Source organism: Eriocheir sinensis, chromosome 53, assembly GCF_024679095.1.
Source record: "Eriocheir sinensis breed Jianghai 21 chromosome 53, ASM2467909v1, whole genome shotgun sequence".
NCBI classification, from domain to species: domain Eukaryota; kingdom Metazoa; phylum Arthropoda; class Malacostraca; order Decapoda; family Varunidae; genus Eriocheir; species Eriocheir sinensis.
Window position 1 is genome coordinate 4,761,715 of NC_066561.1, and position 14,079 is coordinate 4,775,793.

General features: G+C 41.8%; 1 protein-coding gene across 7 annotated transcripts in view; it reads left to right on the plus strand.

Moving 5' to 3' along the window:
• Positions 1–1,411: 1,411 nt before the first annotated feature.
• LOC126983235 (uncharacterized) overlaps positions 1,412–14,079 on the plus strand; it is a 212,588-nt gene continuing 199,920 nt past the window's right edge. For 6 of the 7 annotated variants that reach the window (XR_007735694.1, XR_007735696.1, XR_007735697.1 and 3 more), the window contains exon 1: positions 13,763–13,831. The gene's annotated coding sequence lies outside the window, so the exon portion shown is untranslated. Of the gene's footprint in view, positions 1,510–13,762; positions 13,832–14,079 lie in introns of those variants that run through there. The other variant, XM_050835873.1, reaches the window with a different exon arrangement.

Genomic DNA, 14,079 nt, shown 5'->3' on the forward strand with positions numbered 1-14,079 from the left:
ATCTTATAGACGATTCCCATTAACATCCGTCTGTCAATCGCTAATAAACTAATCTAACAAACACTCGACTTGGAAACAGCAGGTTCAGATCTTATAAACGATTCCCATTAACATCCGTCTGTCAATCGCTAATAAACTAATTTCCTCCTTAATCAACGATACAAATTAATGTTTTCAATATCATCTGATGCAAGTGATATGGAGGCAAATCCCGTAACTTCTTCAGAGGTTAAAATCCACTTGTGAGAGTTAATCAGCATCTGCACTCTTTCCTCCCCTTCGCTGGTCAACTCTCGACCAGCCTTCCTTCGTCTGTATTTCCTCCTGCCTACGACTTCTTCGCCTTCAAGAGGGAAATATCAAAACACCTCTACAATCGATTTTGAATGTGGACGTGTTATTTATTGCTTTTGAGGAACAGGAACAAATAAGTTTTACAATATGTTCTTCGCCCGTGAGCTGTCCCCTTTGCTGTAAAAAAGAAAAGAAAACTATCACAAGACTCGTATGATAACTTGAAGCAATAACTACATACATTGAATTGCTTGCTAACACCGAAGTGAATCAACAACGCCATTCACGAATCACTTAGAATAAACTCATTTCCACTACACATCAACGCTATATGGATACTTTTCTTTATCTTAACTATATTCCCTTACTAATATATACAAATTTTGATTTTGGGGAGCAGGAACATAGAAGTCTGTTTAATCTATTTATTGCCTTTACCCGTGAGCTGTCCCCTTTGCTGTAAAAAAAAAGGAAACTAACACTAGACTCGTATTATAACTTGAAGCAATAACTATATACAGTGAATTGCTTGCTAACACCGAAGTGAATCAACAACGTCATTCACGAATCACTTAGAATAAACCCATTTCCTCTACGCATTAACGCTATATGGAGACTTTTCTTTATCTTAACTATATTCCCTTACTAATATGTACAAATTCTGATTTTGAATATGGACGCTTTACTTTTCGCGTTTGGGGAGCAGGAACATAGAAGTCTATTTAATCTATTTATTGCCTTTACCCGTGAGCTGTCCCCTTTGCTGTAATAAAAGAAAGAAAACTATCACTAGACTCGTATGATAACTTGAAGCAATAACTATATACAGTGAATTGGTTGCTAACACCGAAGTGAATCAACAACGCTATTCACGAATCACTTAGAATAAACTCATTTCCTCTACGCATTAACGCTATATGGAGACTTTTCTTTATCCAAACTATATTCTCTTACTTATATATACAAATTTTACCCGTGAAACACAAACACCAAACCTTCACAGATGTCACAATGCACACTCAACACGAGACGAATCAGAACGAAGCAGCAACGAAGCTCGAACCGCCCCAAACGGACCAACGAACCAACTCATCCACTCTCCCTCTCCTCTCAGTCTTCCTCTCGGCGGCGTGAAGGCAGGACGCGGCGTGGGCGTTCTCGGGGCTTCCACCTGTGGCCTTACCTGTCTCCCGGCGGCGCTGCATGATTAGAAAGGTGAGGAGAGAGCGTTTACCTGGAGGAGAAGAGGTAGAGTGTGTGTGTGTGCGTGTGTGTGTGTGTGTGTGTGTGTGTGTGTGTGCGTGTGTGTGTGTGTGCGTGTGTGTGTGTGTGTGTGTGTGTGTGTGTGTGTGTGTGTGTGTGTGTGTGTGTGTGTGTGTGTGTGTGTGATGGTTAGGATTTGAATGAATGGGAAAGACGTGTGTGTGTGTAAGGAGTGGGGAGGGGGGGCGAGAGGGGGTGGGGTAGGTGTGTGTGTGTGCGTGCGTGCGTGTGTAGCTAGTTGATTATTGTCTCATTCTAATCTTCATTTTCATTCTCAACTTACTTTCCTTAACGTACAGAATCACAACCAACACATTTTTTTTTTCTCATGTTTTCAGCGCAATATTTTCATTTTTTTTAGTATTTTCCCATTTTTTGCCTTCATTCTGTCCTTGTCATACTTTGCCCTTTACATATTCTGTCCTTTTCATATTTTCTCGTTTTCATATTTTCTCGTTTTCATATTTTCTAATTTTCATATTTTCTCGTTTTCATATTTTCTCCTCTTCATATTTTCTAATTTTCATATTTTCTCGTTTACATACTTTCTCCTTTTCATATTTTCTCCTTTTCATATTTTCTAATTTTCATATTTTCTCGTTTTCATATTTTCTCGTTTACATATTTTCTCCTTTTCATATTTTCTCCTTTTCATATTTTCTAATTTTCATATTTTCTCGTTTTCATATTTTCTCGTTTTCATATTTTCTCGTTTTCATATTTTCTCGTTTACATATTTTCTCCTTTTCATATTTTCTCCTTTTCATATTTTCTAATTTTCATATTTTCTTGTTTTCATATTTTCTCCTTTTCATATTTTCTCCTTTTCATATTTTCTCATTTTCATATTTTCTCATTTTCATATTTTCTCATTTTCATATTTTCTCATTTTCATATTTTCTCATTTTCATATTTTCTCATTTTCATATTTTCTCATTTTCATATTTTCTAATTTTCATATTTTCTCGTTTTCATATTTTCTCGTTTTCATATTTTCTCGTTTTCATATTTTCTCGTTTTCATATTTTCTCATTTTCATATTTTCTCGTTTTCATATTTTCTCCTTTTCATATTTTCTCGTTTTCATATTTTCTCGTTTTCATATTTTCTCGTTTTCATATTTTCTCGTTTTCATATTTTCTCGTTTTCATATTTTCTCCTTTTCATATTTTCTCCTTTTCATATTTTGCCCTTTTCATATTCTCTCGTTTTCATATTTTCTCGTTTTCATATTTTCTCGTTTTCATATTTTCTCGTTTTCATATTTTCTCGTTTTCATATTTTCTAATTTTCATATTTTCTAATTTTCATATTTTCTCGTTTTCATATTTTCTAATTTTCATATTTTCTAATTTTCATATTTTCTCCTTTTCATATTTTCTCGTTTTCATATTTTCTAATTTTCATATTTTCTAATTTTCATATTTTCTCGTTTTCATATTTTCTCGTTTTCATATTTTCTCGTTTTCATATTTTCTAATTTTCATATTTTCTAATTTTCATATTTTCTCCTTTTCATATTTTCTCGTTTTCATATTTTCTAATTTTCATATTTTCTAATTTTCATATTTTCTCGTTTTCATATTTTCTAATTTTCATATTTTCTAATTTTCATATTTTCTCGTTTTCATATTTTCTCGTTTTCATTTTTTCTCGTTTTCATATTTTCTCGTTTTCATATTTTCTCGTTTTCATATTTTCTCGTTTTCATATTTTCTCGTTTTCATATTTTGCCCTTTTCATATTTTCTCGTTTTCATATTTTCTCGTTTTCATATTTTCTCGTTTTCATATTTTCTCGTTTTCATATTTTCTCGTTTTCATATTTTCTCGTTTTCATATTTTCTCGTTTTCATATTTTCTCGTTTTCATATTTTCTCGTTTTCATATTTTCTCGTTTTCATATTTTCTAATTTTCATATTTTCTCGTTTTCATATTTTCTCCTTTTCATATTTTCTCGTTTTCATATTTTCTAATTTTCATATTTTCTCGTTTTCATATTTTCTCGTTTTCATATTTTCTCGTTTTCATATTTTCTCGTTTTCATATTTTCTCCTTTTCATATTTTCTCGTTTTCATATTTTCTCGTTTTCATATTTTCTCCTTTTCATATTTTTTAGCATACTACTTTCATTGTTTTTCTTTTTGTATTTTTTTAACTTCGCATTCATTCCGTCCTTGATTGAGTAAACATTTTCACGAGTGGTTTTTCGGTTCATGGTACAGAAGAATGACTAAACTACAACCAGGGGCACAAAACTACCCCTGGAAATGCCCAGGAGAATGATTAAACTACCACCAGGGTCACTAAACTACCCCTGGAAATGCATACAAAATCTACCGCTGGAAATGCATACAAAATAGGGTCACAAAAGTACCCCTGGAAATGCTAAAGAATGATGAAACTACCACCAGGGTCACAAAACTACCCCTGGAAATGCCCACGAGAATGATTAAACTACCATCAGGGTCACAAAACAACCCCTGGAAATGCCCAAAACTACCAACAGGGTCACAAAACTACCCCTGGAAATGCCCACCAGAATTATCCAACTACCACCAGGGTCACAAAACTACTGGAAATGCCCACAACAATCAGGGTCATAACACTACCCCTGGAAATGCCCAAAACTACCACCAGGGTCACAAAACTACCCCTGGAAACGCCCCAAACTACCAGCAGGGTCATAAAACTACCCCTGAAAATGCCCAAAACTACCACCAGTCACAAAACTACCTCTGGAAATGCCCAAAAACTACCAGCAGGGTCATAAAACTACCTCTGGAAATGCACAAAACTACCCCTGGAAATGGCCACCAGAATGATTCAACTACCACCAAGGTCACAAAACTACCCCTGGAAATGCACAAAACTACCCCTGGAAATGCCCACCAGAATGATTCAACTACCACCAAGGTCACAAAACTACCCCTGGAAATGCCCACCAGAATGATTCAACTACCACCAAGGTCACAAAACTACCCCTGGAAATGCCCACCAGAATGATTCAACTACCACCAAGGTCACAAAACTACCCCTGGAAATGCCCCAAAACTCCCACGAAAGCCTTGGAAAACTTGTGTACTTAGACGCCGAAATGTGAAAAAATTTTACTCATAAAAACTCGTTATACTTTGTTCCGTCCGTGATAACAAGGACAATTAGACGTTCACGTGGCCCTTAAACACATGTACGTACGAACTAACGATGCGTAACGAGGGATGCTTAACGACTGGGCTGTTAGGTTAGGAAGGAGGGGGAGGGGGGGAGGGGGAAGAGAGGGGGGGGATGACAAGAAGGGGGATGGTGAGTGGGAATTGGTCTCTCTCTCTCTCTCTCTCTCTCTCTCTCTCTCTCTCTCTCTCTCTCTCTCTCTCTCTCTCTCTCTCTCTCTCTCTCTCTCTCTCTCTCTCTCTCTCTCTCTCTCTCTCTCTCTCTTCCTTTTTATTTTTTTCTCTGTTTCTCTTTCATTCTTTTTGTATTTTTTCTCTTTATTTATGTTTTTTTTCTCCTTCCTTTTTTTTTTCTCTTTTCTTGTTTTATTTTTTCTCTCTCTCTCTCTCTCTCTCTCTCTCTCTCTCTCTCTCTCTCTCTCTCTCTCTCTCTCTCTCTCTCTCTCTCTCTCTCGTCCAATCAGAAGGCAGGGATTCGTTTTCACTGCTTCATAATCCTCTCGAGACAGTTGTCGAGACTCGCCCTTGTTGTTGTTGTTGTTGTTGTTGTTGTTGTTGTTGTTGTTGTTGTTGTTGTTGTTGTTGTTGTTGTTGTTGTTGTTGTTGTTGTTGTTGTTATTTATTTGTTGTTATTTGTTGTCGTTGTTTTATTTGTTATTGTTGTTGTTGTTGTTGTTGTTGTTGTTATTTTGTTTTGTTGTTGTTGTTGTTGTTGTTGTTGTTGTTTTTGTTTTTGTTTTTTATTTTGTTTTTGTTTTTGTTCTTGTTCTTATTTTATTTTATTTGTTGTTGTTATTATTGTTATTTTATTGTTGTTATTATTTGTTTTTTTTTTGTTTTGTTTTGTTATTGTTGTTATTTATTTTATTGTTGTTGTTGTTATTGTTATTTATTATTTTATTTTATTTTTATTGTTATTATTTATTGTTGTTGTTATTTTATTTTTATTATTGTTATTTATTGTATTTATTATTTATTGTTATTGTTATTGTTTTTATTTTTATTTATTGTTGTTATTGTTGTTTTTATTTATTTGTTGTTATTGTTTATTTATTTATTTGTTATTTGTTATTTTTATTGTTATTTATTGTTATTGTTGTTATTTTGTTATTTATTTATTTTATTTGTTTTATTTATTATTTTTTTTTATTTATTGTTGTTGTTATTTGTTTTTTATTTTATTGTTGTTGTTGTTATTTATTTATTGTTATTTATTGTTATTTAATTATTTATTTTTATTTTATTTTTATTATTGTTATTGTTTTTATTTTTTATTTATTATTTATTTATTGTTATTTATTTATTGTTATTTATTTATTATTGTTATTTTATTGTTATTATTATTGTTTTATTTATTGTTATTTTTTTTTTTGTTGTTATTTTTTTATTTTTTTTTATTGTTATTTATTATTTATTGTTGTTATTTATTTGTTGTTATTTTATTATTATTTATTTTTGTTTTTATTGTTATTTATTGTTATTTTATTTTTGTTTTATTTGTTATTTTTATTTTTGTTATTTATTTATTTATATTTATTTTTATTTTTATTTTTTTTTATTTTTATTTTTATTTATTTTTTTTTTATTTTTATTTATTTGTTTTATTTTATTGTTATTATTTTGATTTATTATTTTATTTTATTTTTATTATTTTTTATTATTATTTTTTTTATTTTTATTTTTATTTTTTTTATTTTTATTATTATTTTTATTTTTATTTTTTTATTTTATTTGTTATTATTATTTATTTATTGTGTTATTTATTTTTTATTTTATTGTTATTTATTTATTATTATTATTTATTGTTATTATATTTATTTTTATTGTTATTGTTATTGTTATTGTTATTTATTATTTATTTTATTATTGTTATTATTATTTTATTTTATTTATTGTTTTATTTATTTATTGTCATTATCGTTATTATTGTTTTTATTTTATTATTTGTTATTTATTGTTATTGTTGTTATTTTTTTTATTTTATTATTTATTGTTGTTTCGTTGTTTCCTTTTTTTTTTTTATTGTTATTGTTGTTGTTATTTTCTTTTCTTTACTTTCCTTCCATTCTTTACTCTTTTCCTTTCTCCCTTTCTTTCCTTCCTTCCTTCCTTTCTTTCCTTCCTTTCTTTCCTTCTTTCCTTTCTCCTTTTCTTTCCTTTCTTCCTTTCTTTCCTTCCTTCCTTTCCTTCTTTCCTTTCTCCCTTTCTTTCCTTCCTTCCTTCCTTTCTTTCCTTCCTTTCTTTCCTTCTTTCCTTTCTCCTTTTCTTTCCTTTGTTCCTTTCTTTCCTTCCTTTCTTTCCTTCTTTCCTTTCTCCCTTTCTTTCCTTCCTTCCTTCCTTTCTTTCCTTCCTTTCTTTCCTTCTTTCCTTTCTCCCTTTCTTTCCTTCCTTCCTTCCTTTCTTTCCTTCCTTTCTTTCCTTCTTTCTTTTCTCCCTTTCTTTCCTTCCTTCCTTCCTTTCTTTCCTTCCTTTCTTTCCTTCTTTCCTTTCTCCCTTTCTTTCCTTCCTTCCTTCCTTTCTTTCCTTCCTTTCTTTCCTTCTTTCTTTTCTCCCTTTCTTTCCTTCCTTCCTTCCTTTCTTTCCTTCCTTTCTTTCCTTCTTTCCTTTCTCCCTTTCTTTCCTTCCTTCCTTTCTTTCCTTCTTTCCTTTCTCCCTTTCTTTCCTTCCTTCCTTTCTTTCCTTCTTTCCTTTCTCCCTTTCTTTCCTTCCTTCCTTTCTTTCCTCCTTTCCTTTCTCCCTTTCTTTCCTCCTTTCCTTTCTCCCTTTCTTTCCTTCCTTCCTTTCTTTCCTCCTTTCCTTTCTCCCTTTCTTTCCTTCTTTCCTTTCTCCCTTTCTTTCCTTCTTTCCTTTCTCCCTTTCTTTCCTTCTTTCCTTTCTCCCTTTCTTTCCTTCATTCCTTTCTTTCCTTCCTTCCTTTCTCTACTTTCCTTTCTCCCTTTCTTTCCTTCTTTCCTTTCTTTCTTCCTTTCCTTTCTCCCTTTCTTTCCTTCTTTCTTTTCTCCCTTTCTTTCCTTCCTTCCTTCCTTTCTTTCCTTCCTTTCTTTCCTTCTTTCCTTTCTCCCTTTCTTTCCTTCCTTCCTTTCTTTCCTTCCTTTCTTTCCTTCTTTCTTTTCTCCCTTTCTTTCCTTCCTTCCTTCCTTTCTTTCCTTCCTTTCTTTCCTTCTTTCCTTTCTCCTTTTCTTTCCTTTCTTCGTTTCTTTCCTTCTTTCCTTTCTCCCTTTCTTTCCTTCATTCCTTTCTTTCCTTCCTTCCTTTTCTTCCTTCCTTTCTTTCCTTCCTTCCTTTCTCTACTTTCCTTTCTCCCTTTCTTTCCTTCTTTCCTTTCTCCCTTTCTTTCCTTCTTTCCTTTCTTTCTTCCTTTCCTTTCTCCCTTTCTTTCCTTCTTTCCTTTCTCCCTTTCTTTCCTTCTTTCCTTTCTCCCTTTCTTTCCTTCTTTCCTTTCTCCCTTTCTTTCCTTCATTCCTTTCTTTCCTTCCTTCCTTTCTCTACTTTCCTTTCTCCCTTTCTTTCTTCCTTTCCTTTCTCCCTTTCTTTCCTTCTTTCCTTTCTCCCTTTCTTTCCTTCTTTCCTTTCTCCCTTTCTTTCCTTCTTTCCTTTCTCCCTTTCTTTCCTTCATTCCTTTCTTTCCTTCCTTCCTTTTCTTCCTTCCTTTCTTTCCTTCCTTCCTTTCTCTACTTTCCTTTCTCCCTTTCTTTCCTTCCTTCCATTCTTTCCTTTCTCCCTTTCTTTCCTTCCTTCCTTTCTTTCCTTCCTTCCTCTCTTTCCTTCCTTCCTTTCTTTCCTTCCTTTCTTTCCTTCTTTCCTTTCTCCCTTTCTTTCCTTCCTTCCTTTCTTTCCTCCTTTCCTTTCTTCCTTTCTTTCCTTCCTTCCTTTATTTCCTTCCTTCCTTTCTTTCCTTATTTCATTTCTTTCCTCCTTTCCTCCTTTCCTTTCTTTCCTCCTTTCCTTTCTTTCCTCCTTTCCTTTCTTTCCTCCTTTCTTTTTTATTTTTTCCTTCTTCCTTTGTTCGTTTTTGCGTGTCCAGTTTTTTTATTCTATCTTGCTTTTTCATTTATCCTTCCCTCCTCCTCCTCCTCCTCTTCCTCCTGCATCCCCTCCTCCCCCTCCTCTTCCTCCTGCATCCCCTCCTCCCCCTTCTCTTCCTCCTGCTTCCCCTCCTCCCCCTTCTCTTCCTTCTGCTTCCCCTCCTCCCCCTTCTCTTCCTCCTGCTTCCCCTCCTCCCCCTTCTCTTCCTCCTGCTTCCCCTCCTCCCCCTTCTCTTCCTCCTGCTTCCCCTCCTCCCCCTTCTCTTCCTCCTGCTTCCCCTCCTCCCCCTTCTCTTCCTCCTGCTTCCCCTCCTCCCCCTTCTCTTCCCCCTGCTTCCCCTCCTCCCCCTTCTCTTCCTCCTGCTTCCCCTCCTCCCCCTTCTCTTCCTTCTGCTTCCCCTTCTCCCCCTTCTCTTCCTTCTGCTTCCCCTCCTCCCCCTTCTCTTCCTCCTGCTTCCCCTCCTCCCCTTCTCTTCCCCTGCTTCCCCTCCTCCCCTTCTCTTCCCCTCTTCCCTTCCCCCCTTCTCTTCCTTCTGCTTCCCTCCTCCCCTTCTCTTCCTTCTGCTTCCCTCCTCCCCTTCTCTTCCTTCTGCTTCCCCTCCTCCCCTTCTCTTCCCCTGCTTCCCCTCCTCCCCTTCTCTTCCTTCTGCTTCCCCTCCTCCCCTTCTCTTCCTTCTGCTTCCCTCCTCCTTCTCTTCCCCCTGCTTCCTCCTCCCCTTCTCTTCCTTCTGCCCCTCCTCCCCTTCTCTTCCCCTGCTTCCCTCCTCCCCTTCTCTTCCTTCTGCTTCCCTCCTCCCCTTCTCTTCCTTGCTTCCCTCCTCCCCTTCTCTTCCTTCTGCTTCCCCTCCTCCCCTTCTCTTCCTCCTGCTTCCTCCTCTCCCTTCTCTTCCTGCTTCCCCTCCCCCTTCTCTTCCTTCTGCTTCCCTCCTCCCCCTTCTCTTCCTCCTGCTTCCCCTCCTCCCCCTTCTCTTCCTCCTGCTTCCCCTCTTCCCCCTTCTCTTCCTCCTCCTTCCCCTCCTCCCCCTTCTCTTCCTCCTGCTTCCCCTCCTCCCCTTCTCTTCCTTCTCTTCCCCTCCTCCCCTTCTCTTCCTTCTGCTTCCCCTCCTCACCCATCTCTTCCTCCTGCTTCCCTCCTCCCCTTCTCTTCCTCCTGCTTCCCTCCTCCCCTTCTCTTCCATCTGCTTCCCCTCCTCCCCCTTCTCTTCCTCCTCCTTCCCCACCTCCCCCGTCTCTTCCTCCTGCTTCCCTCCTCCCCTTCTCTTCCTTCTGCTTCCCCTCCTCCCCTTCTCTTCCTCCTCTTCCCTCCTCCCCTTCTCTTCCTCCTGCTTCCCCTCCTCCCCTTCTCTTCCTCCTGCTTCCCTCCTCCCCTTCTATTCCTTCTGCTTCCCTTCCTCCCCTTTCTCTTCCTCCTGCTTACCCTCCTCCCCCGTCTCTTCCTTCTGCTTCCCTCCTCCCCTTCTCTTCCTTCTGCTTCCTCCTCCCCTCTTCCTCCTCTTCCTCCTTCTCTTCCCCTCCTCCCCCGTCTCTTCCTTCTGCTTCCCCTCCTCCCCCTTCTCTTCCTTCTGCTTCCCCTCCTCCCCCTTCTCTTCCTCCTGCTTCCCTCCTCCCCTTCTCTTCCTTCTGCTTCCCCTCCTCCCCTTCTCTTCCTACTCCTTCCCCTCCTCCCCTTCTCTTCCTCCTCCTTCCCTCCTCCCCTTCTCTTCCGACTGCTTCCCCTCCTCCCCCTTCTCTTCCTCCTGCTTCCCCTCTTCCCCCTTCTCTTCCTTCTGCTTCCCCTCCTCCCCCTTCTCTTCCTCCTCCTTCCCCTCCTCCCCTTCTCTTCCTTCCCCTCCTCCCCTTCTCTTCCTCCTGCTTCCCCTCCTCCCCTTCTCTTCCTCCTGCTTCCCTCTTCCCCTTCTCTTCCTTCTGCTTCCCCTCCTCCCCCTTCTCTTCCTCCTCCTTCCCCTCCCCTTCTCTTCCCCTGCTTCCCCTCCTCCCCTTCCCCTCCTCCTCTTCCCCTCCTCCCCTTCTCTTCCTCCTCCTTCCCCTCCTCCCCCTTCTCATCCTCCTGCTTCCCCTTCCTCCCCTTCTCTTCCTCCTGCTTCCCTCCTCCCCTTCTCTTCCTTCTGCTTCCCCTCCTCTCCCTTCTCTTCCTCCTGCTTCCCTCCTCCCCCTTCTCTTCCTCCTGCTTCCCCTCCTCCCCCTTCTCTTCCTCCTGCTTCCCCTCCTCCACCGTCTCTTCCTCCTCCTTCCCCTCCTCCCCCTTCTCTTCCTCCTGCTTCCCCTCCTCCCCCTTCTCTTCCTTCTGCTTCCCCTCCTCCCCCTTCTCTTCCTCCTGCTTCCCTTCCTCCCCCTTCTCTTCCTCCTGCTTCCCCTCCTCCCCCTTCTCTTCCTCCTGCTTCCCCTCCGCCCCCGTCTCTTCCTTCTGCTTCCCGTCCTCCCCCTTCTCTTCCTACTGCTTCCCCTCCTCCCCCTTCTCTTCCTTCTGCTTCCTCTCCCCCCTCTTCCTTCTGCTTCCCCTCCTCCCCCTTCTCTTCCCCCTGCTTCCCCTCCTCCCCCTTCTCTTCCTTCTGCTTCCCCTCCTCCCCCTTCTCTTCCTTCTGCTTCCCCTCCTCCCCCTTCTCTTCCTCCTGCTTCCCCTCCTCCCCCTTCTCTTCCCCCTGCTTCCCCTCCTCCCCCTTCTCTTCCTTCTGCTTCCCCTCCTCCCCCTTCTCTTCCTCCTCCTTCCCCTCCTCCCCTTCTCTTCCCCTGCTTCCCCCTCCTCCCCTTCTCTTCCTCCTGCTTCCCCTCCTCCCCCTTCTCTTCCTCCTGCTTCCCCTCCTCCCCTTCTCTTCCCCTGCTTCCCCTCCTCCCCTTCTCTTCCTCCTGCTTCCCCTCCTCCCCTTCTCTTCCTCCTGCTTCCCCTCCTCCCCTTCTCTTCCCCATCCCCTTCTCTTCCTCCTGCTTCCCCTCCTCCCCTTCTCTTCCTCCTGCTTCCCCTCCTGTTCTCTTCCTCCCTCCTTTCCTTATATTTTTCTGTTCCTCCTCCCCTATCCTCCTCTTCAAAGGCATTGATAAGGTCCCCACCTCTTGCTCTTCCTCCTTCCTCCTCACCTTCTCTTCCTCCTGGTTCATCCTCACAATTGGCTTGCGGACTGGCTCTCTGAGCGGAAACAGAGAGTAGTTCTAAACGGTGTTACATCTAACTGGCTCGATGTCAGAAGCGGCGTACCTCAAGGATCAGTGCTTGGCCCCATGCTCTTCTTAATTTGTGTTAATGATATCGATGATGGGCTCACTTGCAAAGTGTCAAAATTTGCAACTAAAATATTGCTTATCGTCGTAATAACGTTAAGTTCTTTCGAATACTGGTGTCCTTGTCCGCTTTTATCGCCCGGTTAGTGGTAGCAGTAATGGTAATTCTTTCCTCTCTCCTACATAATTTCCATGCAGTTTTTCCATGCTGCATGGTTCTTTTTCCTTTCCTGCCAGCTTTGGGTGGAGGGATGGGGGGGTGGGGAGGAGCCTTCGCCTTTGCTGTCCTTCATCTTCCACCTTTGATTAGATAGTTAGTGTAGCTTGTCACAAACAGCCTCGTCAGGACCAGCAGGTCTGCTGTTGTTTGTTCTTCCTTTGTGTTCCTCCTCTTCCTTCTGTTTCCCCTCCTCCCCTTACCTCCCCCTCCTCTTCTCTCCTCCTCCTCCTCCTCTTTCGTCATCCTTACGTGTCCTGCATGACCTCTTTGCCCTCCCCCCCCTTCCTCCTCTTCCTCCTCCTTCCCCTCCTCCTCCTCCTCCTCCTCCTCCTCCTCCTCCTCCTCCTCCTCCTCCTCCTCCTACAACGAAGTGCTCAGCGTGGGCGGCATAGCGTTCGATGAGGGAAAAATAACCTAAAAAAAAACAAAAAAACTCGATAAATGTTGCTATAGTGTGTGTGTGTGTGTGTGTGTGTGTGTGTGTGTGTGTGTGTGTGTGTGTGTTATGGTTCACAAAATCGATCCGTCTGATTAGCGGAGAGAGAGAGAGAGAGAGAGAGAGAGAGAGAGAGTGTATGTACGTATGCATGTATGTGTGTGCGCGAGTGTGTGTATGTGTGTGTGTGTGTGTGTGTGTGTGTGTGTATATGTGCGCGCGCTGTGTCTCTCACGGGACACACACACACACACACACGCACGCACACACACACACACACACACACACACACACACACACACACACCAACAAGTGTTACCATCATGTTGACAGCTTGTGGAGAGGAACACCTTAGATTTTTCCTCCTTCTCTCCTACCTTTCCTCCTTCCCTCTCCTCCTCCTCCTCCTCCTTTCCTCCCTTCTCTCCCCTACCATCCCCTTCCTCTCTCTCTTTACCTCACCTTGATCTCCCCTTCTCTCCCCTCCTTCCTTCCTTCCTTCCTTCACCTTACGCTTCTGCTTAGGCCCAAGGGAGTTAAGAGAGGCGAAGGGAAGGGAAGGGGAGAGGAAGGGAAGGGAAGGAGAAAGGAAGGGAATATGTGCTGAAGGAGGTGATATGTGGCTATGTTGCCCAGAAAATCGTTATGAGGGATATGTGGCGCACTGTCTTCTGCCCACACACACACGCACGCACACACGCACGCACCTCCCCCCAACGCAAGGAGTCACAAACCAACCTAACTTGTACCTGTTTAATACCCGTTTCTGGGCGGCCTCGGGGTCTGGGCGGCGGGCGGGCGTGTTGGCGGCGTGCGTGGAGGGCGTGGGGGCGTGTGTGTGTGTCTGGGCCGTGGACTTTCGCCTCGCCAATATACGCGATCAATACGAGACATGGTAACAATGGAGCGGGCGTACAGGAACCTCCCGACACGGCCCTCGTTCTGCCTCGCCTCCACGCCTCCCCACGCCTCCCACACGCCATCCAGACCCTCAAACACCCACTAAAACACCCCCAAACCCCATAGTACTCCATCTTAGGCTCTGGAAGTTAGTCTATGGCGTGGAAATCAAGCATTATCAACCCTTCGGCAACCCCAAGTCTAGGGCGCCATCTTGTGACGTCATTCATCCGGGGCTTTCAGGTTGTTGGGACTCCATCTTGCCAGTCGCTCTGAGCACCTGCTAGGGAGGGCGTCCAAGGAGAGGTAAGCATTGAGGCCATTCCCGCGCCCTTCCGCTCCCTAAGGCCTGCCCGTGGTCGCGAGGGGGGCAGGAGGGAGGTTGAGGTCAGTCGAGGTACAAAAAGCCGAGTTCGATGTTTGTTAGTGAGTCTTCGAAGTCATGAAGAACCGTGACTCCAAACATCTGCTACCTTGGTGCCTCCTCCTCCTCCTCCTCCTCCTCCTCTTCCCGTCTCGTCGTGTACCTGTCTGCTTGCTCCTCTTCCTCCTCC